Source organism: Ambystoma mexicanum, chromosome 5p (genome assembly GCF_040938575.1).
Source record: "Ambystoma mexicanum isolate Mex_15411 chromosome 5p, UKY_AmexF1_1, whole genome shotgun sequence".
NCBI classification, from domain to species: domain Eukaryota; kingdom Metazoa; phylum Chordata; class Amphibia; order Caudata; family Ambystomatidae; genus Ambystoma; species Ambystoma mexicanum.
In genome coordinates, this window is record NC_090930.1 from 475,910,140 (window position 1) to 475,936,011 (window position 25,872).

General features: G+C 42.1%; 1 protein-coding gene across 6 annotated transcripts in view; it reads right to left on the reverse strand.

The window, feature by feature from the left end:
- The window catches only part of HTR2C (5-hydroxytryptamine receptor 2C), a 4,576,123-nt gene that overhangs the window by 3,420,997 nt on the left and 1,129,254 nt on the right, over positions 1-25,872 (reverse strand). For 4 of the 6 annotated variants that reach the window (XM_069612883.1, XM_069612882.1, XM_069612881.1 and 1 more), the window contains exon 3: positions 19,278-19,351. The exons of the other annotated variants lie outside the window; for them this stretch is intronic. The gene's annotated coding sequence lies outside the window, so the exon portion shown is untranslated. The remainder of the gene's footprint in view (positions 1-19,277; positions 19,352-25,872) is intronic. 6 annotated transcript variants of the gene reach the window in all.

Here is a 25,872-nt window from a genome sequence, read left to right on the forward strand (position 1 = left end):
AGGATGAATCATGTTCAATAGCGATGGTGCTGGTTACTGGATGCTCTGTTTCATGAGGTTGGTTCGATGAGCTGATAGAGGAAGTGTGGATCATGAGGGCCACCAGTGTCAGCTCGATGGTCTGTTCAATGATGAAGATGCAGGTGACTGGATCACAGTTTAATTTGGGTGGTTGAATGCAGTTTTCAAGGGTCGCTGTTCTGTAAGGTCCCATAGTACTGTCAACTGGTGATGAAGAACAGTAGTGAAGGTGTTGGTCAGTCGAAAGGACGGGCGAACGTGGCAGAGGCAACAATGGGCTTCAAATTCCAGCTAAGGCTGAGAGAGCCTCATTGGTGTTTATTTGGTGGTAAATGAACTGAATTACTGTCAAACTCATTTATTGTTACCGCAAATCAGTCCTGTGGGTTTACAATGTGATTACAAGTGGTGGAAGGAGTCTGTTAACCTCCATTTCTTGAGTCCAAAAAGCTCCAATGGGATCTTGGTGGAACTGCCACAAACTGTAATCTCGCCACTGCTGTAATTCCAATGATTTTTAACCTTAAAGTGGAGGATCATACCGGAGGTAAATCCTCCACCGAAAGGTTTAACTCAGGATTTGGCGCTAAGGCAAAAATGGCAGTAATGAGGTGGCGGTAGCATCATTACTGACACTGTTTACCACACCATCACACTTGAAACGAAACCCATTTATAATGACTTTGGTTCGCAGGACTGCTGCCAGTCATTCGTTGGGGTGGTACTGCCAAGTACACTGCTGCCATTATTAATTGCATCACCCTAAACATTGTTTGCAACGAATGACCTTGCAGGATTTCTGAGGTGGGCGCGTTGCTTCTTGAATCATTAAATAACAATCTACTTAGCTCTTACCACATAATTAATATGCAGGATGATGACATCGCATAGTATACATTTCAGTGTTCCAACTGAAGGTAGCTGTTCTGTCTCACCTCAGGTTCACAAGAGATGTTACCTACACTGGCCTGTTCCCTTTCTCTTGATAGGACAAAATATCATTTAGTGAACACTTAAAACAATATTGCTAACAAGCTCAGAATAGCTTTTTGAAATCAGAAAATGTTAGAAGTACGAAATTATGCAAAACATCTATACCGCTTCCATTACAGAGGTAATTTAAAAATGATACAAAGTATTTAGATGGGACAAGCAATAATGCCGGGCATCTGTTCCAAGGTCCGTTAGCAAAATCTCAATGTTGAACCAATTAAACAGACATTGCAAATGGTGTAGTCATGATGAAAGAAACATGTCCAGGATGAGATGGTTACTGCAATGCGCCAGAGAGTGGAACACTCATTGAATTAATGTTGAAAATGCCCTCAAGCCATTGTGCAGATGTTCGTTTCTATAGCCAGAAGTACCATGAATACTAAACCTTTTCAAAAGAAAAACAAATGTACAGTCAAATGCCTGTCCCTCCATCTCGCCCACTGCCTTCCTCCCTCTGTCCTGGCTACATTTTCCCTCAGTGATCAATTGCAACTCAGATTATTGTTTACATGCATTGTGCCTAATATTGCAGAATATAACTCTGAGAATCCCCCTGTATACATTTGTATTTGTATTTATTCGTCTTATATAGCGCTTTATACCAAAGTGCTGCAGTTCATATGAACCCACCATCCACCCTCCTCACATCCATCTCACATATCTCTTCCATTCAATTTACATGACAATACCTGTTGTTTTTCCGTCTACTTGTCTCCAGTTCCTGGATGTTGGTCATTTGTTAATATTATGTTTACCACGATCTTGTCTGTGTGTGTTGTGCTAACCAGAGAGTTTGCCATGTCTATTGAGCATGCATCCCATGCTTGTCCCTAACCTAAATACACTAGACATTCAATTAAGGCAACACACCACCTTCAAACATGAAACATTTGCAACATCAGGTAGGCTTCTGAGAAGCCACAATCCTCCCAGAGAAAGAAAGAGACAGAGTGAGAGAGATAGGAAGCGTGAGAGACAGAGAGAGAGAGCGAAAGAGAGAGAGAAGAGAGAGAGTGGGGATCCTTGAGGAGGTAAACAGGCCTACACATGCTCCTGTGTCCCAAGTCAGGTGCCCATTCAGTGACAGTCATCCAAGCCTGTCAATGGGCCCTTTGCCCCACCAGCTTGTGGACCACTACCTTTGTTTGCACATAAAGAGAATAATACATACTGTGGTGAGTTCCACAAACTCGTACACTAACATGTGGGACTAGCAGGATGCTAGGACAGGGTTTTTTTACAGCTGCTAGCCTCCCAAAGGGTGGATGAGGTGGGATCCGGTAGGCCCGCTAGCAATCAGAAGATGCAGCATTACCCCATCAAACATCCTTGGGGAGGAGTGGGACTTTGTATGATACAAGTCCCAGATGACCTGCACGTTCTTTCAAGTAGTCCCAGAATCAGCAGCCATGTCAAAATCAAAATCACGTGTTATCAAAGCTGCAAACCTGTGGCATTCTCAAAACATGTGCTGAATAAATTAGAGCATTGATGTCGAAACCACACACTGGCAATGTTCATGGATCTTACGCTGAGCACAGTGGAGAGTTAATTGAGATTAAGGCTGAGGGGAGGAAGAGTGAGCCCATATTGCTCAGGGAATCCCAGCTTAATACCAGTCCCAACGAGAAGATTCTGCCTAAGCTGCTTCAGACCCTTCTTGATACTAATCAAACCTATCAGGTATTTACCAAATCAAAGGTTGGAACTAATAATAACATAAAGAGGGGGAGTAAAATGTACTCAGGGAAGAAACAATCAAACCCCGGATTCAAACCAAATTGGAGAACAGTCAATAGAGAATAAGAGGGAATTCCAAGCCCTTAGTGATGAGGTATAGAAGGGGCAGGGGAAACAGAAAGAGAAAGAAAGATACCGAATGAGAGAGATTTGGAGAGCGAGAGACAGAGAGACAGTGAATGAGACAGATAAGTGAGAGAGAGAGAGAGAGAGAGAGAGAGAGAGAGAGAGAGAGAGAGAAAGAGAGAACGAGAGAACGAGAGAGAGAGGGGGGATCCTCGAGGAGGCAAACAGGCCTGCACTTGCTCTTGTGTCAAAAGGGCAGCATCAGGATGCAGAGACATCGAGGAGGACTGCCGTATCATAGAGCCTTGCAAACCCTTAAGCAAGGCTGCAGAAGGTAAGAATGGAAGGTGTCCACAAGTGGGAACACAGAGAACAGAGAGCTAGCAGTGGACATATAAACCTACTTTCCAACCCTTGAGGGAAATGGAGAGATGAGAGACTAGGACCTCCATTGTCAATGCCAGGGTAACTGGGAAGAGATACTGGCCCATGGCAGGAGGGCATTCGAGTATTGACTGCTTCACAAGGAACCTAATGAGGGTTGGGGAAATACTAATCACAATAAGCTGAATCCAATTCAGCTACTGGTAGGATCTAGTCATGTAATGTCCGGAAGAACACTTGTTGTGCATCCAGAAAGCTACGTTTTGGAAGAAGACCCATTGAGAATCCTAAAAGCAAAGGTCTAGAAAAAGACAGCTTTAGAAACCTGAACACCATCGTCCCTAATAGAAACAGACACAATTCCTGAAACCGGAGGTGGGGAGAAGAACTGTTGTGAAACCATGAAACCTGTGGTCTCGAGGAAGACTGTGTAGAAAATGATAATATAAGGTCTAAGAGAGGCTGGTTGCCAATCCAAAGCCAAAGGTCTAAATCATAGAGACCTTTTCAGAAACCTAAACTGAGCCAAGGTCAAGGAGGAACCTGTTAGCAAGAATCCTGAACTAAGCCACGTTTCAGGAAAAATCCTGACAGCCAAACAGGTTCCTGAAAGTATTGGAAGAATATGGCAGAAACCTGGAAAAACCAAGAGTCAGAAGAGAGTCACACAGAATTATGACAAGGTTAAATGGAACCTGAAACTGGAAAGGTTTGTAGACGCCATAAGAGATGCCAGAAGGGGAACCTTCTGTGAGTAATTGCTACAAGGACCTTTCGGGAAGAGCTATTTGTTTTGTTGTACTAGGATAGAGATGTACATTGAAGAGTGAGTTTGTTAGCTTTTTCATTGGGCCACACCATGGAATTTTCTGTTGTTACATGCGAGTAGCCAGGAGGCTAATTATAGTGAGGCAAGACACACCAGGTATGGTTATATGGAGATTTATTTATGCATAAGTCAGACGGATGATGGAGACCCCCAACCAGCACAGCATCACATCTCCAACTGCCCGAAATACAATACATAACAAGTGCCTAAGTTCCATAGAAGTACATTGTGACATCAACCATACAATGACTAATGTCAGCACATCATGGATGCTCAACATCTTCATAGCAACACTTAACATTCCCATAATACTGACAACCCATATATATAACACTAATGACTTGGTATTTGTATTTGAGTTGGTCACATGTTTGACAGCCAATTTTCCTTCTAGGTAATCATGTCTCTACCAGAGTGTGAGGTGAGGGCCTGTAAGCTTAGGAATATCAAAGGGTGGGTGAACCCTTATGTAGATGACTTTATTTCAGTTACCCTGACCCTTTATCATGGGCCAATCCGGTGTAGCCAGGACCACTTGCTGGGGTGGACAACCCCCATATTGATATGGGTATGTGGCAGGGATCCTCACAGACTAAAGAAGATCATTTTATTTTTATTGAAGCATTTTCTTTAGCACGCTCCTGTGTACCATTCCAAAATGTGAGATTTATCATCTATGGTATGTTTCTAACTAAAATGCTATAACAAGTAATCATCAATATGCCTTTCTGTGTACCTCTGATATTTTACGTCTAATGAGAACATACAATGTTTGATAAGTGCACCTGCTTGTAGTCAACGTGTAACTCGGCATCACAATTGAGTTTCGAACTGCTACAAAAAAGCATAGAAGGGAAATAAAGTAAGCCACATACAAAGAAAGTGTGGTTACTTTATGATTTCGTTTTTAGTCTTGGAAGATAAGATTTCTAGGTGGTGCAGTGGGTGGGCTATGCGCAGGTTGAAAATTCTTGTGATTATAAGAAAATAGACTAAAAATAGCTCTGAAATCATGTTTTGTAGCTTGTGTCTGTATGAGCACATGCTGTTTTGCACTTTAGTATGAATTATACATTTAGGACTTAATTTCCCAGAATGAAATGTGTTGCTCTAACAGACAGGATATTGTATTTGTTCATATCTGACATTGAACAACTCAAGTTCTGTGCAAATTACCCTATAGGATATGCAACTGTGCCAGTGCAGCATGCATTATTGTTGCATGAGTGTAGTCATGATTTACCCCACGCACGTGCCTTGGTTCTATGCATAATGGTCATAACCTTTGCAAACGCACAAAGAAATGTTGCAAAAGCCACTTCAATCGGATTTGCAATTACAACATCATGTTTGAGTATGTTATGGGAATATTCAATTAGTAATGAACTTCACTTGTGTCTGTTTTTAGCATTTTTCTGCAGCTGCAACTAGTGCTTTATTCTATTGCAAACTGCTGTGTGTCCAAATGTGTTTGATGCACAGCTAGTCACTGCAGATGTACATTGTAGAAAGAACATCTAGCATCCTGCAATCATCGAAGAGAACTACTTCCCAATAAGAGACAGGTGCCTTTAATCCTATGTGCATGTTCCATTTCCAGCGAAGAAGGCCTAAGAAACAGGTGACTGTAATTTGGTTAATTCAATGGAGGAACGTGCAATGCACATTATGGTGTTTCCTGGACTATTCCCCTGCTGCACAGAGTTCTTTTCTCAGAGATTGTTTCTGCCCAGTTTCAGTGTGTTAATGTATCACCTGTCACCAATAGCAGTGGCCTCCTCCTTATTCCTCTAATGTTCTGCATCTAAAAGTGATGGTCTGGCACAAGAGGGAACGGTGTACCTCTCAGTCCACAGCACGCCCTTATTACTGATGCTAGATTGCAGTTTCAAATCCGGGAAAGGCAGACTCGTCCTTTTCTACGTCTGTGGCAGAATCGCTTGAGTTTATGAATTAAACAATTATATTAGGGGAACAATGATATGCCAGTCTGCTAATTTACCACAGTAATTTAAACCAACATGCATCTAAGCACATACACCTTGGTGCCCTGACCAGAGAGGCACTGTTGAGAGAGTTTCACCTGAGACACTAGTCAAGTGCACAGGCGTTCCGATGGACTTTGCTCTTGGTAGCAGCAGTTATGTGCAGGGCAGAAGCCTTCCTGGTTCTCCCAAAGTAGATTGTGGACCTAAGTAATCCTGCTGTTCATTACATCAAGTGGGTGAACACCTCTTCAATTTGGCGACCCCCTAATTGACTAGGTCCCAGTGTTCAATCAACTCACCATTGCTACTTTTGTTTTTTTAGATGGAAATAATTTAATAATAGAGTAGTATATATTTAAATTTTGAAATTAAGCTTGACCAAGTCAAAAAGAAGTCTCTGATGGTAGCCATCCTGATCATTTGATGAATTGTCTATTCACACGAATGGAAGTTGTTTGAGCCATGCAATCCCATCCTATACAAGCTAGTTAAATGCCATGGTCTTTAGGAGCCGTATTATGTTTAATAGTGCAAATCAGACTTCTCAACTTTCATATTTGATCAGGATTTGTTTTCTAAGACTGGATAAAAAATAAATATAACTTTCATCTTTGATCAGGATTTGTTTTGCCGGACCGGATAAAAAATTATATATTTATATTTATATTCACTGAAAAACCATTGTTAAAGGGGCATAGTGGTTAATTTGCACTAATACTATGAAATTCAATAACATTTGTGATGTCATCTTTGATGTCCCGAGTGTTAGTCTTAGCAGTGCATGGTGGAGGCACGAGAAATGGATGCTTAGCTGACCGTAACTGGCGAATTTCTGAGGTTTTCCGGTTTTACTTGTAACAATAACGTCCCTGTAACAAAGTTTTTCCATTGAATGTCATAGGTTTTTAGTTGTGCAACTTAGCTATAACATCCCTTTAACAAAGTTTTTTCAGTGAATTTCATGGGTTTTTACCAGTGCATGCTATTTTCCAACAATTTACTAACATCATACTTACCCCAATATAGCAACATGTCTGCCATTTCCCACCATCTAGCATCATTTTTTACACTTCTGTACAATTTTCTGCGACTGACATCATCGCTGACTTTCTGGACAGTGCCACGTGACCATGCAACCGCGCAATCATGATGATCTATCCGCAACGTGTCTGCACTTTGCGATCGGGTCTGTGCTTCGAGGACAGTTCATAACTGCATTTTCTACTGATCTAGGAACGTTCAAGCTCAAATTGTACCCTTGCACAGCTCCTACACTTATTCTTACTAATTATCCATTAGCAATCTAGCACATACTTGGAAGAATATTAGCAAAACTGCTATTTACCTTAAAAAAGTAATTAGCTATTGCCATTCTTCCTCCCCAAGAGCCACCAGAACAACCAGCTGGAGGACCTACACAACAAAAAAAGCACAGTACTTCTCAGGACAATGAAGAGGACCAAGAAGATGAAGTAGAGGAAGTGCCTACCTCTAGCACCCAGAGAGAATCATAGGTGGGGCAGTTCTTTACCACTGTTGGGAATGTACCAAAGGCTAAAGCTACCAAAGTAAAACGCACGGAGTGCAACTTTTTAATCAGTCTCTGACTACCTGGACAGTACTCCTAAGGTACCACTTCCATGAACCGTCACACCAAATCCAACCTCCAGGTTGTTCCTTTCTTAGCAAGTAGTAGGTTGTCTTCCTCCACCTCATCTTCCTCAACTAATACTGTAACCACACAGTCTACTTCTATGGGACACAAAATTCCACCAGCTACCTTGCAAGCAATAAAAGAGGATGTTGATTCATATCTTTCAAAGACAAGAGTCCTCAGCATATACTGCAACACATTACTCTGCAGGGGGAAGCAATTTGAAATGCTTTTGAAGCTGTAATCAAGGAGCATGAGAAACACTGCCTACCACCTCAGAATTAACACATGCGCAACATCTTCCCATGTCCACCTGCCCCTCCATTTTAGTGCTTGGTGCCACTGCCCTCATTTCCCTCCCTACCTTACATTCTAACCACTCCTGAAAAAGAAAATACATCACAAAACAACAAAAGAAAGGTTCTTTTAGGAACCACCTTTCACAGTTAAAAAATAGAACTAAAAACAAAAGTCTTATAGACTCCATCTACTTTACATTTCCCAATAAAGTACATAGACTCAATAATATTCCCACTGTAGGAAGGAAAATCCTTTTCCAAGAGGGCCATCATGGAAAGGGAAGACAGGGCTCCGTAGAGAGTCCCTCTTCCCGTCCCTTGGCAGCCTGCAGAAGGTGAAGAGAGAACCCTAGGACCATATTACCACAAGCACATTTGTTTCCCCTTTCAAACTTATCCCACTTTCGAATACCTTTACCACATAGCCGGTCCCAGGTGGACATGGCCACTTTAACCCCATTTGTCATCCCTCGTGGTCATGGCCAGTAGCCAGATTGTCCGGGCCATGACCTTATGCCATGACCCAGACAATCTGGCCACTGACCATGGCCACATGCTATACCTCAGTCACCAAAGGTAAATCCCTATTTTTTGTACCTACATTATGACACTTATCAAAAAATAAAACACGGGCACATTTGCAAAAACATGCTTTAATGTCATTGCCAATGCTTCTTACACGAGTTTGCTGGAAATCTGCCCATGTTTTATTTTTTCAAAAGTGTCAAAATGTATGTTAATACAATAGTCATATAACTTAGCCGTCACTTGACAAAATCCATTCAGAATTTATACAAACATTCAAGGTTGGATCTATAATCTTCCTGAAAACATTTGTCCACATTCGTCAAACAGCAACAAAGTTATATAGGCCATCTAAAAATGTTGATACCCCCCCTTTAATCTAGCCCCCTTTTGACAGAATCCCACCAAACGTCACACATACATGTATAGCAAGATCTAAAATCGTTTCACAAACTTTTGTGTGGATTTGTTAAATGGCACCACATGTATAAGCCTTTAAAAATCACTTCGGTGATTATATACTCGTAATAAAAAAAAAATAATTTAAAAAAAGTATATGGCCCCCCTCTATATTTGTTTGACAATTTTGGTGAGGTTTCATCAGGGGGGGTCAAAGTTGTATGGGGGCTCCCAACAATTTCTTTTTTTCCATAGACGCAATGGAAAGAAAATTTGGCTCATGTCTACAGCCAAACAGGCTTGGTCTCAAAAGCGTGCTTTTGTAAATTTGGTGTAAATCCGTCCAGTAGTTTTTTTTTTAAACGGCTCAAAAGTAGGTAAAAATAATAATTGTAATATCTGGGTTCAGTCTGTGGACTCACTTCAATTTTTTGTCAGCGGCCGGGCTTCTGATTCAGAAGGCGATGTGAGGTCCGCAGACATCGGGCGCACCCGCTGATTGGATGGTGAAAAGCATGAAATACGTCTGATTTTTGGAAATGCCTGCCATGTTGGAAACACAGTCATCCACCGATGTCCGCGGACATCACAGTAAAAACCTATTAAAAAACACAACATTGCACCTGTCAAAATCATCAATCTCTGGGGAGGTGGGGGTGATGAGGATGGGATGGGAAATGGCCGTAAGAAGCCAAAGAAATGGGTGGTTTTTAACCCCCAAAGTCTGCAAACAGTCTGGATGTCCGGACACAGTCCTGCGATGTTCGCAAACACTTCTGATGTTTGGGGTCATCTATGCCTATTTATGCACTGCTGGGTTTGTGAAAAGCAGTTTTTGATTGGTTTATAACTTTAGCGCCACTCAGTGAAACTGCATGAAATCTTGGATTTTTATTCTAGACCCCTTCTCTAATTGTGTCCCCTCTTGACAGAATCGCACCAAACTTTGCAAACACAGTTATATCTATATTTGAAATCAGAATGAAAACCTTTGGGCAGATTTGTCAAATGGCCCCACATTTATAAGCCTTTACAATATTTTTGGACAAACCAGCTCCACCCTTTCCAATACCATTCAGAATCAGGCCTAGAATAAAAATCCAAGATTTCATGCAGTTTCACTGAGTGGCGCTAAAGTTATAAGCCAATCAAAAACTGCTTTTCACAAACCCAGTAGTGTATAAATAGGCATAGATGACTCCAAACATCTGAAGTGTTTGCGAACATTGCAGGACTGTGTGCGGACATCCAGACTGTTTGCAGACTTTGGGGGTTAAAAACCACCCATTTCTTTGGCTTCTTACGGCCATTTCCCATCCCATCCTCATCACCCCCCACCTCCCCAGAGATTGATGATTTTGACAGGTGCAATGTTGTGTTTTTTAATAGATTTTTACTGTGATGTGCGCGGACACCGGCGGATGACTGTGTTTCTAACATGGCAGGCATTTCCAAAAATCAGACGTATTTCATGCTTTTCACCATCCAATCAGCGGGTGCGCCCGATGTCTGCGGACCTCACATCGCCTTCTGAATCAGAAGCCCGGCCGCTGACAAAAAAGAGAAGTGAGTCCACAGACTGAACCCAGATATTACAATTATTATTTTTACCTACTTTTGAGCCGTTTAAAAAAAAAAAACTACTGGACGGATTTACACCAAATTTACAAAAGCACGCTTTTGAGACCAAGCCTGTTTGGCTGTAGACATGAGCCAAATTTTCTTTCCATTGCGTCTATGGAAAAAAAGAAATTGTTGGGAGCCCCCATACAACTTTGACCCCCCCTGATGAAACCTCACCAAAATTGTCAAACAAATATAGAGGGGGGCCATATACTTTTTTTGCAATGTTTGCTAAGGATTCGTCCAGGGTGAGCAAAGTTATAAGCCGCCCAAAAAGTGCTCTTCCTATGAGTTGAGCCACTTAACCATAACTACTGGCCCGCTAGCGCAGGCCCTCTAATGTATGAAAATTAGCGCATTACATGGAAAGTGATAGGGTTTACTGGTAGCTTAACAGGGGCTGCATGGTCATGAACAATGGAACATTTGACAGTGGAGGGGAGGGTTTAGAAGGCAGATTGTATATCAAATTGTGCGCGTAATTTCAACCACTTTGTTAACTAACACAGGACTCTAAACATGTGAATATGGCTGCAATGTTGGATGGAGAATGGAGGTGGAGGTTGAAATGACCCATTGTGTTGGTTGTGTAAAAAGGACAGACCATATTTTGAGGGGATCAACTGTGGTGGTAGTGCTTATGGCTATGGAGGGATCATCTCAGATGCCTCTGTTTTCACACACTATTGAGCATCCCTCTTAAAAATATTTGTTGAGCTTTCAATTCAGTTTCTTTTCCAGATTATATGGTTTTAAAACATTCTGTTGTGCTTGACAGACATTGGGCCTCATTACGACCCTGGCGGTAAGGGGTTTACGCCAGCGTTAGCTGCGCCGACCCCTTACCGCCAATTACGAGGTCCCTTAGCGCCATGGCGCTTTTAACACCTGCTTTTAGCAGGTGTTAAAATCCATGGCGCTAAGGGACCATGGAGTTAATTACGCCACCGTAATTTACGGTGGCGTAATTAACGCCTTCCCCACTCCCATTATGCCCTATGGGGCAAAAATGGGAATGGGGAAGGGTAAATGGGGATTGGGGACTTACCGCCCCCGCCAACCTCAGAATGGGGCGGTAAGTCCGCCAACCACCATGGCGTAAACGTAGTTTACGCCATGGTGGTAAAGTCACGGCCCAGGCGGTAACTTACCGCCTGGGTCGTAATGAGGCCCATTGCCTTCAAACATGACAATTTGGTAATAGGGAAAATAATCACAATTCTTCATTATGTACAGAAATACGTAAAAAAACAGGTGTGCCAGTGGTTTTCAGCAATACAATACAGATAGCTCAGTGAGCTGCCAACGAAACAAGCATGTGCAATGCCAACAGTTTGGGCTTTTGTATAGGCAGGTCTGGTCAGACACTTATATTACAACAGCATGTTTACAACTCCATTTAAGTCATTCACTCTCAGCAGACTTCTTTGAAAATACATTGTCATGCATTTTGAGTGCAATGTTTGATGGTAAGGCTTGAATAAAGCAAGCTCAAAGAGTTTCCATGAGGAGGTGCTTTGGGGGTGCAGAGGCAGGAATGGGTGGGAATGGCCATAGGGAGTAGCAAGGCCATGGGCGGGCAATGGGTGGCCAGCCAACCAACCAAAAAACACCTGCAGTCTCTGTGTCCTTCCTCAAATGTCATTTGTCTCTATGTGTACGGTAATGCAATAGTTTCGGCTGTTAGGTGTTGCAAGCAACACCTATTAGCCCAAACTAATACAATCAGACCCACAAGTCCCCAAACTCAACTTAAAAGGCAAAACGGCACACTGTGCCCACTTGGCAGCCTGCCATTTCGGAATCTACTTGCAGCATGGTAATACTTAGCATATGGGCAATGATAAAATGTAGAACTTGCAAGGTAATTGCACCAAAAAGGTATGACAGAACTGTGCAGATTGTCTCATGTGGGAGGGAGCAGGACTAGACTCAGGATTTGCGGGGTCCTAGGCAACAAAAGATGTGTGCCCCCCCTTCATTTGCAATATCACAGAATGAGTCATTAGTACGCAATGAAGTTAAATTAAATGTAAAAACATGTTGCCATGTGACGGAAATAGACAAATACACTGTGATGTTCAGTATATGAATTGTGACTATTCATATTTACCTATGTGGCAATATCAGGAGCGATTCTTTTTTTGAAGAAGCAGACAGTGTGAGCTGAATAACTTGTATAGACTCTAATTTTAGCAGATAGGCATGGTGTGATAAAAGGGTTTACCCGGGAGCGCTCACTTTGATTAAGTAGCAAAGCTGGGACTTGAGAGCAGTATGCAAGTCAGGAACTTGAACACATCTCTTCCCAGATGTAATTGGTAGAAATATTGTTTGTATTTTTGAAAAATTGGTTTGGAAACACTGTCTGACTGTGACATTGCAAAAATAGAGTGATTGTGTTTTGCTGACTGAAACTAACTGCTGTTTTTGCAGAGTTTTCACAACTGTTCTTATTTTATTGTGCTATATTAGGTCATATTGTCCAAATTAATAAAATGCTTGTATTGCAGAAGTTGCATATAAGGATTATGTTCACTGTCAAAAGAAATACACTCAAATCAGATATTGGCCCTCATTACAAGTCAGGCAGTGGACCATGGTGCTATTAGCACCATGGTCCATGCCGGATTCCGCCATGGTGGATGGCGGAATTATCGCCCCATTCCAAGGTGAGTGGGGCGGTAATTCCCCATTCACCATTTGCCCTTCCCCATTCCCATTTTTGCCCTATAGGGCATAATGGGGATGGGGATGGGGAAGGCGCTAATTACGGCACCGTAAATTACGGTGCCGTAATTAGCACCAAGGTCGCTTAGCGCCTTGGACTTTAACGCCTGCAGAAAGCAGGCGTTAAAGTGTGAATCAGGCATTAAGGGTTAACGGCGCCGACGGCGCCATTAAACCCTTAACGCCTGACTTGTAATGAGGGCCAATGACTACGGTTATCATGTGCTGCTTGCTACCAAATGAGAAGGGAGTCTCATTAACGAACCCCCTGAACCTTGATTGGAGGGGGTGTGCAGGCCAGATCTTTTTGTTGGGTACAGGATTAGCAGAGGATCCTATAGCAGAATAATACAGAGGCAACTCAGCAAGTTAAGAGACTGGTGTGTGAGGTTTTAAGCGTATATCTTCCTGTAAACCATATGGCCTTTCTTCCTATTCTTGCTACAGCATGTGCTGTAAAATGTGTTGTTCTGACCTGTGGATGAGTACGTCTCCCTCGCTTCACTCAGTGTGGGATCTTTTTCCCTACAGTGAAAAATCAAAAGCTAGCACCAATTAATATACACACAGTAAGTGAACACAGTAAGTGAACATATCTTAAAGTGAAATATACAAACTTAGTTCAGTTGACCTTTACCCTTAGAAGAAAATTCACAAAAGAACATTGGCCTTTCAAAAAAAGTAATGAACACCAGCCAAAATTACAAGAGAAAAAGACATTTTTCTATAAATACTCTGGCAAGGTATAAAAGGTGCTCACCTTTTAAACCCAGCAACCTGTAGTGAAATATTCCCAGGAAAACAAAATCCCAATATGAGACATGTGAGCAAGCTTGCTGACCTCAAAAACACCAAAGGGCGTTGCATCCGCACTCTGAAAGTGTTAAGCTGTCGACCCACATGTTTCCTTTAGCTCTGCCCTGAAAAGCAGCACATGGCCAGAATCAGGGAAAAGTGCTTCTCTAGTCCCCTGGATTGCCACATTCTGGGCAAATATTCATGACTCAATTGCCCTCTCATCAGTTCCCCTCCTCACCCCCATGTCTGGATTTCAACAATACTCTGATTTATAAAGATCAATTGAAACACACACATACCATAGTACGGTACTCACTCAAGTATATAAATCCTTATAGAAATATGTTATACAAAAAGTGCACAATTGTGGCATTATTAACCCCATCTTGATTGGGAGACTACACATACCAAAATGCCATTCAGCAGAAGCCAAAGAAATGTCCTTTGGGTTTTGAAAATGCACTTTCAAGACTTATAAAAAAGGTTTCAGTGTTTGACAAACGCAGGGTCCATATACAATGTGATGAAAATATTACATTCTACCAAAAATAAACGCTGTTTGGTGTGTTGAACATGAACATCTGAAAATAACAAAGTTACATTAAAACTATTCTGTGTGAAAATATTTAATTGACCTGGAGAAGGGCGCAGTCATGTTTTCTGTGTGCCTTCAAAATTAAAATGCCTATTAGGATTTCTTAAAATGGAAACGTTGCAAATGTCTTGTCCAAAACAATGGCTTAATAAGTGGGCCATTGATTGTAAATCAACCCCACGTTAGATGATCTGCTTGAAGGAAGAAACTGATAAGCAGTAATAAAACGCTAGCACAGGTTTCGCTCACAGGTTAGTGCATTTGTCCACATTGCCGAGTACACACCTATACGAAAACAGAACAAACCAATTGAACATGTGTTGTTTCCTCAGAATTTGTATTTGCTCTTGTATAAATTGAGCAACCTGTTGACTCCATGTCATGGTGTTTACAACTCCAATTAAGTTATTACCCCTGAGAAGACTGCTTTGAACAAACACTGGCAGGCACTTTGAATGCAAAGCCTGATGATGAGGTTTGATTAAAGGGGTCTCAAATAGTTCCCAGGAGGAGGTGTTTTAGTAGGCAGAGGAAGGAATAGGTGGGAATGGCCATAGGGATTAGCATGGGCATGGGCAGTCAATGGGTTGGCCCATAAGCAAACAACACCTACAGACTCGGTGTCCCTCCTCATATGTCATAGTGAATAAAACAAGTGAAATGGAATCCTCTCTGTTGTCAGTGAAAACAAAACAACTACTATTAGTGTCTCTCAGATACCTCACTGGTAATCTTACACTCAAATGTCATCCATTTAGTAAAGAATACCTAGCAACTCACTGTGAGTAGTCAACCGCCTTGGACTCCTCTCAACCCTGCAACAAGCACTATGTTTTCCGTAGATTTCAATGCATCGTACAGAAAGTAAGCAATTAAACACCCAACAGGATTTCACATCATTAGAACAGGTTTACCAGCCAAAGTAAATAAATGTGCACACCTTGCGCACTGAAATAATCGGGAGATCATTTAGCTCATGTCTTTACCTGTCCACAGTTATACATTGTGAAACCAGTATGTATTGGGTATTACCCAAATTGTTCGAACACAATTGTTCGAATTACCCAATTGACCGAAAGTCGAGGGTCCGAATTGACCTTTGCACAATTGACGTATATATATTTATATATATAATGGGGGTTGCGGGGGGGTTTCTCCCCGCATATATGTAACAATTGACCTCCACAATTCGGTCAATTGTGCAAAGGTCAATTGTAATTCGAACAATTGTAGTTCGAACAATTCAAATAGAACCATCTATTGTGTGCTCTTTAGTAACTGATTGTTAGCTTTTGGCAATTAAATGTTAATACACGTACTAAAACACTTTCCGAGTTTTCATCACAGGCATTTTAACACGAGACTACCGGGCCTAGAGACCCAAGCTGATCCTCACTGATGGCAACCAATGAGGCTGAACCATGTTTGGGGATGCTTATGGTCTTGTTCAGAAGGGATATGATATATGATATGATATGATATTGCATTTGTAACGCACCTATACACAAGTGTTTGAAGGCGCGAAAGCATTTTGAGCTGGACTGTACCATTTGGGGTGGGACCAAGCCCGATTTGCATAAGGTCTTTCCCCTTATGTAATGGTTTGGCAGGCTGAAGAATGATGGTCGAGAGCGTTGCCCAGAGCAATGGCAGAGATTAAGATTAATTCCAAACCTTCAAGCCATCACCTCTTTTGTTTGCCATTTTGCACGTTAACCATATATTTGGCACCACTGCCATTTTCGCCAAATTATTTCTTTTAACTACATGTATTGTGTGTTTGGGGAAGGTGAATGGGAGTGGAGGTGAGCAGGGAGAGGTGGTGGCGTTACCTTAGATGAAGGGTTGGGGAAGACTCCCAATTCAACAAAAAAAACAGAACAAACAGCTGTGGTGAAAACTACACGGTTAAAATGACGTTTAAAATAACTGCACTAAAATTACTGAGTTTAATGATCTCTTCATTACTTTGAGAAATGATGGGCCTCATTACACGGTAGGCGGTAGGGGTTTACTGGTACCGGTAAGGGCACCGGTACCGGTAAACCCCTACCGCCTTACTACGAGTTCCCTTTGCGGGACCCGACTTTAACGGCTGGTTTTACCAGCTGTTAAAGTTGGGTGCCGCAAAGGGACCTCAGAGCTAATTACGGTACCGCAATATGCGGTACCGTAATTAGCACCTTCCCCATTCCCATTATGCCCTATGGGGGCGAAAATGGGAATGGGGAAGAGCCTTGGTGAATGGGGAATTACCGCCCCCGCTCACCTTGGAGTAGGGCGGTAATTCCACCATCCACCAAGGCGGACACGGTAAAATACCGGCGGCAACCATGGCGCTAATAGCGCCATGGTTACCGCCTACCGTGTAATGAGGCCCAATGTCTTTGAAAACAAAAATTATCTGTAAGGGATTGAGACATTTTCTTAATTTATATAGTGGGAAGTGATGGGCCCTCATTACAACCCAGGCGTTAAGGGGTTAACGGCGCCGTAAAAGGTGGCGGCGCCGTTAAACCCTTAACGCCTGATTACTGATAACGCCTGCTTTTAGCAGTGTTAAAAAACCAACCCGCAAAGGGACCATGGTGCTAAGTACGGTGCCGCAATTTGCGGCACCGTACTTAGTGCCTTCCCCATTCCCATTGAGCCCTATAGGGCAAAAATGGGAATGGGGAAGGGCCATGGCGGCATGGGGAATTACCGCCCCGCCAACCTCGGAATGGGGCGGTAATTACCCATTCCGCCATGGCGGAGTTGGTAAGTTACCGGCATGGACCATGGTGCTATTAGCACCATGGTCCAACACTGGGTCGTATTGAGCGCCATGGTGTCAATAGATTGAGAGAGGGCAGTGTGTTATGTCGTGAGAGATTTCAATGTTTACTCAAAATAGTAACATGAAGACAAGATGGCCATGCCGAATAAGGCTGGGTCACAATTTCCAAAAGCAAGTAATGCACCATACTAAACATCTCAATGTGGTGCATAGCAGTTGTACGGATGATTTATGGAGATGAAGGCTGACGGGATGACAACTTCTTTAATTGTGCTTTGAAAGATCATTTGCTGCACAGACGCATTATAAATACCCAACAAAATAAATAAATAGCAGTTTGTTGTTGCGCTAACTCACCCAAGTACCCCTTAAGTTTTTAATTTAGACATTTGTAAATTTCACATATAAAACATCCTATAAAATACGGCTTCATAAACAGCTCTACTGAGATATGTTGTTTCTTCAACTGTAAACAACTTCTTGTGCTTCAGAGACACCAGGGAGCCAACAACCGAGCAGGATTTTAATTAGTCAATATGACCCGAGGATGGGGGCATTACTGGTCGGGTTAGAAGCCTGAGTGAAGCAACAGATTTAACTGAGCTCTGGGGCCATTACCCGACCGGGTATGCCCCCCTCCGAGGATCATACTGCCATTAGTATCCTGGCCTGTTAGACCAGTGTACTAAAGGTATTTTTTTTGGTTACAAGAACCAGTGCGTTTCGCTACGGAAAGAAAGTCACACAAAAATCAAATGCCCATCGCGGACTGGGAAACAGTCTTCACTTTCTGTGGCAGCCATGGTAAACAAAGAAAATGGCCGCCATGGAACAGAAGGGACTGTGGGTTGCCTCTTCTCCAGTTCATTGTGGCTATTCAATTAAATGAAAAAGTCAAACAAAAAAAATGGCCACCATGTAGTCCCTTCTCCCTTTCCATGGTGGCATGAGTAAAGAATTATAAATGCTGTAGAAAGAAGAGGGGCAGCACGAGATAGATGCTGCAATGTGTGAGGGTTTACCATGAAGTAAGGCCTGCAAACGCACCAATCGGTGCTCACGTTTCATGATTATGGCAATGCGCCGGTACTAATGAGAGATATTTGGGCTGACCTTTAAAGATGGCCCATACCACATGTACTTCTTAGTACATCAGTTGTTCATCCTACAACCAATGATGAGGAATATTTCCCCATGAATTTCATTGTGTTAGATTGCACTGTTGGTGTGCCTACTGTCGGGATCTGGTTGCCCTGCTGGTTGCAAGTTCCAGAATCTGAAGAACAGCTCAGGGGGTAAAGATGCTTGCTACAAAAACCTATAAAAAGCCTGCATTGTATAATACCCAACCCTAGTAAGACAGCCTGACAGGTTAATGTACCTCCTGCAAAGGTGTGTGTTTGTGTGTGTGTGGATTTGCATATGTGTGCATATGTGTGTTGTGTGTGTGTGCGTGTGTGCGTTTTGTGTGTATGAGAGCGGGAGCTCCATGGAGCTCCATGGTGGCTGCAACTTAAAAAACATACATAAAGTGCTTCACTACAGTTTAACCTCTGTTCATTGCCATGGTATTAACAACAGAATATTGGTGCCAACTCTTAAAACAAGATTGCTTTTCCACATAGCACATAGGCTACAGCAGAGCTGCAGTAAACTAAGCAGTAACATTAAACCCTTAAAAGATTCATGGAGACAGAGTATGTTTGAATTGATTATGCACATTTTACTTTAATCACATTTGAATCCTCATTTCTGTCTGATATTTCATTTACTTTTAAGATTATTTTATTGCTGCCACTTTTATTATAGGTATTAAGAAAAGCATTGTGTAAACGTAAAGCGAGTACTTACCTATAAGGGCAGCTAGGATGCAGGTCACTTCTTTGGTTTCATTTTCAGAAGAACATTTGATTGGGGTTTTTGGCCTAAAATTGAAACATTCTTGTGGTTAAAATGAAATGCACTATGACGAATGCAACCTAATAAGATTCTTTCCCATGTAAATGAATAAAATGGCTGCAGGCAGATTGCTGGCACGAAGACGAACCATTGACTTCTAATGATCATGGCGCTTCAATTAAAGTGAAATGATGATACTCGCGGACATTTAACAGCCAGACCCATTTTACATACCGAGCTATGCAAAGCACGCTATCTCTGCACACAATTTCAGGCCTCACCGACCAGCCTAAACAAGCATTCACGTTTCGGAGAAAAATGCACTTTGCAAAGCAATCAAGCCAATTTCAATTCCGGTTAGTGGCTGTTGGCATTGCAGTACCCCTTCTCCGGCATTTGAAGGGTGCAACACATTTAATCCGTACAGCCCTTATTGAGTGCAGATGTCTTTTCAGATGAATTGAGATTGGAAATTCCATTCATTGCTGTCATGCGTAAATACTGATGTATGGATTAAGGGATCACAGCAATTAGCAAAAGAGGACACACTTACGAGTTATTCGTAAACAGGAGCTAGCTATACGAAATTTCGCTGATTCTGATCTGGTAGCACATGCGTTCCATTGAGGTGTTTAGCTGGTAAAAAAAAATGCTGCTTTCTGAGGCTGGCCTGACAAGAAATAATACTTCTGATATAATCGTGTATTGACAAATATGTGTAGCCAAAGAGTTACCAATTAGAATTCTCACAAGATTGCCTTGGAGCCTAATTAGGAGTTTGGTGGTAAAGGAAAAAAGTGGCCGCAACTGAATTACCATCTCTTTTAACGTTCCACCAACCTGCGGCTTACAGAAACCAGTGGTAATTCTACCCGCGGTACTTTTCGGCTGGGAGAATTAGCATCAGAGGAATTGGCTCCAATAATTCTGCTGGGTTGAATTATTGTTAAAGCCAACAGTTGGGGCGCGTAAAGAGGCCTCATCATTTTGGCACTAATTCATCCAGGCCCCCCCTCGACCCCCCCCCGCAGTAATAATAATTCAGACCAGTGGAATTAGCATCACCTTTAGTGCCGAACCCGTAAGGAGGCCTTAGTCTTTTAACTCTTGGAAGTGAACAGTAGTCATCAATGTGATGTAACCGAGTCTTGAGTAGTGTAACTTCTGCCAATTATGGTGGCCTCTTCAGCCTAGGCTCTGTAAAACGGCGGTGGTCATACATGTCAACCTGCCCCATTCCATTCGAGAGAAACTTGTCCAGTCCTTTTTTTTAAAGTTGCATCCTGCGACTTGTAATCCTGGGTTTATAAGGGTGAAATCCGAAACTATAAGTGCTGCTCAGTAAAAACCAAGACTGACCAGTATTCCTAGAATGGTATGGGGCATGTCGGTATAGATAGGCTATGGAATTAGTAATATAAATAAGTGTCTCCATTAGCACTTCATGCCATCTTCGCTAGCAATACACACTGCTGTCTACTTTGCCAGCCTGTAGTAATTGCACTGTTTGCTATATGAAGCAGGTCAGGATACTCATTACTCATGGAAAGGCAACTGCATGAGCTGCAAGTTGCATTGTTCGACGATTGGTGCCTAGAGTTGCATGGACTTTTGAGTGCAAAAGGAAAATCAGGGTAAAATGTCTTGTTAAGTGTCAATTCAGTTACAGAAATAATCCACCTATTTCATGGAGTTTGGGTGCTGCAGAAAAGTCTGAAAATCCACCTATTTCATGGAGTTTGGGTGGTGCAGAACAGCCTGAAACCTTGTGACTTGGGATTTTTTTAGCTGCAGCATACACCCCATCTGTTTTCTGCAGAAAGAAAAGACTGGGTGGCCAGAGTTTGAAGACCTAGTGCAGCCAAATAAAACATATATAAAAATAGCCACAACAGGTGATGCGTCTTCCCAAGCTACCAGGAAGGGTAGAGAATGGCTGCCTATGGGCCTCATTACGACCCTGGCGGTAAGGGGTTAGCGCCAGCGTTAGCTGCGCCGACCCCTTACCGCCAATTACGAGTTCCCTTTCCGCCATGGCGGTTTTTACACCTGCTTTTAGCGGGTGTAAAAAACCATGGCGGTAAGGGAACTTGGTGTTAATTACGCCACCGTAATTTACGGTGGCGTAATTAACGCCTTCCCCACTCCCATTATGCCCTATGGGGCAAAAATGGGAATGGGGAAGGGTAAATGGGGATTGGGGATTTACCGCCCCGCCAAGGTCGGAATGGGGCGGTAAATCCCCTTACCGCCATGGCGTTAACGTAGTTAGCACCATGGCGGTAAAGTCACGGCCCTGGCGGTAACTTACCGCCAGGGTCGTAATGAGGCCCTATGTATTTTCACTGTATCAAAACAGCACAATGACTGAACCTTGTTTTGCCTGAATGGGTGTAACCTCACCTCCACCCCTCTTCAATTATAGAAAGAGTCAATCATAAACTTGAGAGGGTTGAAAATATCCCTTTGTTTAAGACCTCAGTGTAGCACTTAACATCAATGAACTGAATTTCATTGCTGCATTCATTTGAAAGTGTGAAAAAAACCTTTAGAAAAACATGAATGGCCAGGTTTTGTTGCGGTTTATTACGTAGTCACACTCAACTCACGGAATTCCTTTCCCCCCAATCAAGGTGGCGCAGAACAAATCACTATGGTTTCAATTCAGGTTCACTTTGGAAAGGCCTCCACCCCATCTCCCACCCAACCCCAACAAATACCCGGTGACAGAATGTATTAGGAACCAGGATGGTGTGTAGTAACGATGTAGATTTATTAATTTATTTAAATCAAATTTGACAAACAGACTAACACCAGCCACCAATGCTGTGGTAACACAAGAACAAAAATGACCAATACAGAAAAAAAAACAATTCAAGACACACAGTTATTGCAGATTTGGTTATACTACTTTTTCTCCCAGCAATCCCCACCCTCAAAACATCAATTAGACTTGACCCCTCTGAATTGAAGGCCAGTGGCAGAGAGTGGGAACACAATGTGAACATGGTTTTGGGTTCTGATAGAAATGCAATCTTTGGAAAAGGGATTCATGGGGAAAAATCGCTTTTCACTTATTACCACAGATGCAATATGAGGGAAAGAAAAACAATGGGAACATTTGTTTTGCCACAACTAAAAAGAACAGGCTTTGTGGTTTGGGTCAGAGAACAATGGGAACGAAGAGGCAATTTTGTTTTCTCCACCAAAGGAAATCCAAGCCTTCCCACTTCTGGTTTAAAATGTAGGGGATAAATGGGAAATGTTGTTTTGCACCCTGCACACTGACTTGGAAACAGGCTTTTGGGGATACATTTTTGGGGATTTACGACCCCTCCCTCTCTGTACCAAAGTCAGTGGTTTTCTTACAAATAGTCAATCAAATCTTTATGTCTATACCGGCTCAAGACACACTGGGAGGAGCTTGTTAGTTTTGAATGCTAACAAAATACATCCAGTGATTTCTATAGGGGAATTAATTGGTTTACTACAATTAAATATGCTAAGGATCTACACAGAAAAACAGGGCATTTTGCTATGGGAAAATGACTAGAACAATACTTGAGAAATGCAGGGCCTACACATTCTATGGCTTTGGGATAGTTTTACTTACAGAAGAGGCCTTGTAATAGGCATCAGGAAACAACAGGGCACCGCTGGGACAGCAAGGGTGTCAATCAAGGGGACCCAGTCAGCTTCTATGTCTCCATGTCCCTGTCTCCAATGCAAGCAGCAGGTTACCTCCTGGGATAAAATGGAAAAAATCCCAGTTCTAATGTAAACTGGTCTACTTATAGGGCAAATTACATCAATTGTGTCATGATTCCCGAAAAAGCGATCAGTTTCTCTACCCACCTCCCACCTGTGTGCTAATAGAACAAGAAGATCAGGGGTATGAGTTAGGAAAGCTGTGGGAGGAGAAAGCTTTTTCATCCCAAACTGACATGTGGGTTTGTCATGTTCAAACTCTGAAAATCTATCAACATGGCAAGTATCCTAATTTTTCAAATCTTTACATGTATGAATATATTTTTAAGAACTACACTTTAAGGCCAGTCAGATGATGCTAATCTGAAGCCTGCACGCCCTTCTTATGCAGAGATATGTTTTTTCTTCGTTTACTGAGGTGCCGTATCAGTGAAAAATATGCCACTTCATAGTTCCCATGTTAATTTTGTCATTCACCCTCATACCAACTTTCAAATCTCTTGGAATCAAGGGAAGGCCCAAATCAAATTTTCCCTAATAACTTCGGCTATGTTTATCACACAATTGTTTGGCATGGTTCAAAGAGGGTTACTATCACCTTTAATAAAAGCCTGGAATGAGCATTGTGGCATATATGCTGCCCTTTTTATGCAACAAAATTCATTTTTCTATTAACTAAACTCCAGCCTCACATGCCTCGCTCACTCTGGCCCCCACCTTTGTTCTCTTAAGTTGCATTTCCTCTTAAGCATGTGACCAGCCAGAGGTTTATTTTAGCCTTTCCCTTCTTGGCCTTGAAATGGCCCTGGCTGCTGCTTTAATGCACAATGTATGGGAGTTGCGACCTCAAGGTCACTTTTGCTGAATAGACAGGCAGGGTTTTATCTATTGCCACCTTGGTTTTCATCAGGGGCAGTCTTTTTCTTTATATTTGTAAGCAATGGACCAGATTGTTGACAGCCAGACCTCCCTCTCCAGGACTAGCAGAGGAAAAGTCTTTGAGGTTAAAGTTTCATTTCAGGAGAACTGACTGGCTACATGTATAATTCTGCAAGGAATGACTTTTAACACACACAAAATGCATTTGACATAACATTGTATAAGGCACCTGGGCATTATATCCATGTGTAATGTACTTCTTTAATCTCACAGTTGCAAAATACATGACTATCACTTCTGTATTGCTGTAGTGCATGTACGAAAATGAGCTAAACAACATGGCGCTGGTTCCTGGCCATTTTGGATATTCACTTCCGAACCACAATGAAATTCTACATTTCTGTGAGCTCAGTTAGAAGGCAGACACGAGTTCTTCAATGGATGCAATATTTTATTAGGAAGCAGCTGAGCTCACTATGGAGGATAGTTGTTGTATTGTTCGCTCAGGAACGAGCCAAGAGGGGAGTCGGAGATGTGCAGATGCATTGAAAAAGGTTGCTGGGAATGAGCACGTGAGAGACAAGCTGGGTTTTTCCACTCCTGTATGGATTTTTCTGCTCTTTGCCTCCCATGCTTGCTGTCTGTCCTTCGGCAGGGGGCAGTTTTCAACTTGTGAGGGGCAGGGATTCTTCCCCCTTACTAAGAGAGGTATCCCAATGAGGAGACAGAGGATTGGGACCCCGGGTGATGATGTCTCACTGAGAGGGAGGACACTTCGCTCCAGACCCTGTTAGCACGTGTGATCTCTCTGCCTACCTCCCTCCAGACTTGGTAGTGTTTATCATGGCTGAGATTAAGCTTTCTCTGGTAACTGCACTAACAGTGATGTATATCCTTTGTAGCTGTCCTTGTTTGTGTGTTTATGTATAACCAGTTGCATTTATCTCATAGTTATCTCTGTGTTTATAAATTGTGAAATAAAGGGCCTGCAACAAGCCAATTATATTTCCAACTGATAGTCTAAGTGTGCATTATTGCCATCCTGAGTCCAAGAACTTTCAGTCTGTATAATAGGGTAAGTGCTGAGGTCATTACACATGTCTGAATAACAAAACAACTGTTCCAATGTATAGGGCACCTATATGAGAAAACCATGTTCAAACTCAAAAAATCCAGTAGACACTTCTCGTTGCATACTGTCATTTAGAATGAGGAAAAATGAAGTTCTTTTATTTCTTATAAATGCAAGAAGCTTGGTTTCACTTGAGATTTTGGAATCACAATCTGATATTACATTGAATATAATGTGCACACTGCTAACTGTCTCTTAAGTCAAACATTTATCTTTGCATAGATTTAGTAAAACAGCATTGTCAGCCTTGCTGAAATACAATGGCATAATTTCACACTATTGAAATTTAAGCCCACTTTCTTTCTTTTGAGATGTAGGCCTGTTTTTGGTTCAATAGGCCTCATGTCTGACATAGCCATTTCTGTGCCGGCTTTAGACTTCAATGGGACTTCACAAATCGTTTTGGCCTCTTTGTTTCTGGTATTCAAGTGCTACATTTTACCTCACAAGCTTGGAATTGGTAGTTGAGAGAGAGTAAAAAAGCCACATTGTGTTATGAAGCAACAACAGATATTGTTGGTATGAGGAAAAGGAAGACAAAGAAAGAAAATAAATAAGAATTAAAGTATGGGAAAACAATAATGTAAGAAAGGCAAGGTGGGGATAAAGGAAAGAGTGAAAGGAAACAAAAGACTGTAAGAAATAGCAGATGATCAAATGATAAATGATACACAGAGAAGGGAAAATGGATGAAAAGAAAGAAGCGGGGAAGGAGAAGACCATCACAAAACTACTACTACTGTGCAGCAATACAAAGATGAGTATTTTCTAAACTGCTTACTCTGTCCTCACAATACCAATCATAAAGGTGAAATAAGCATAGCGAAG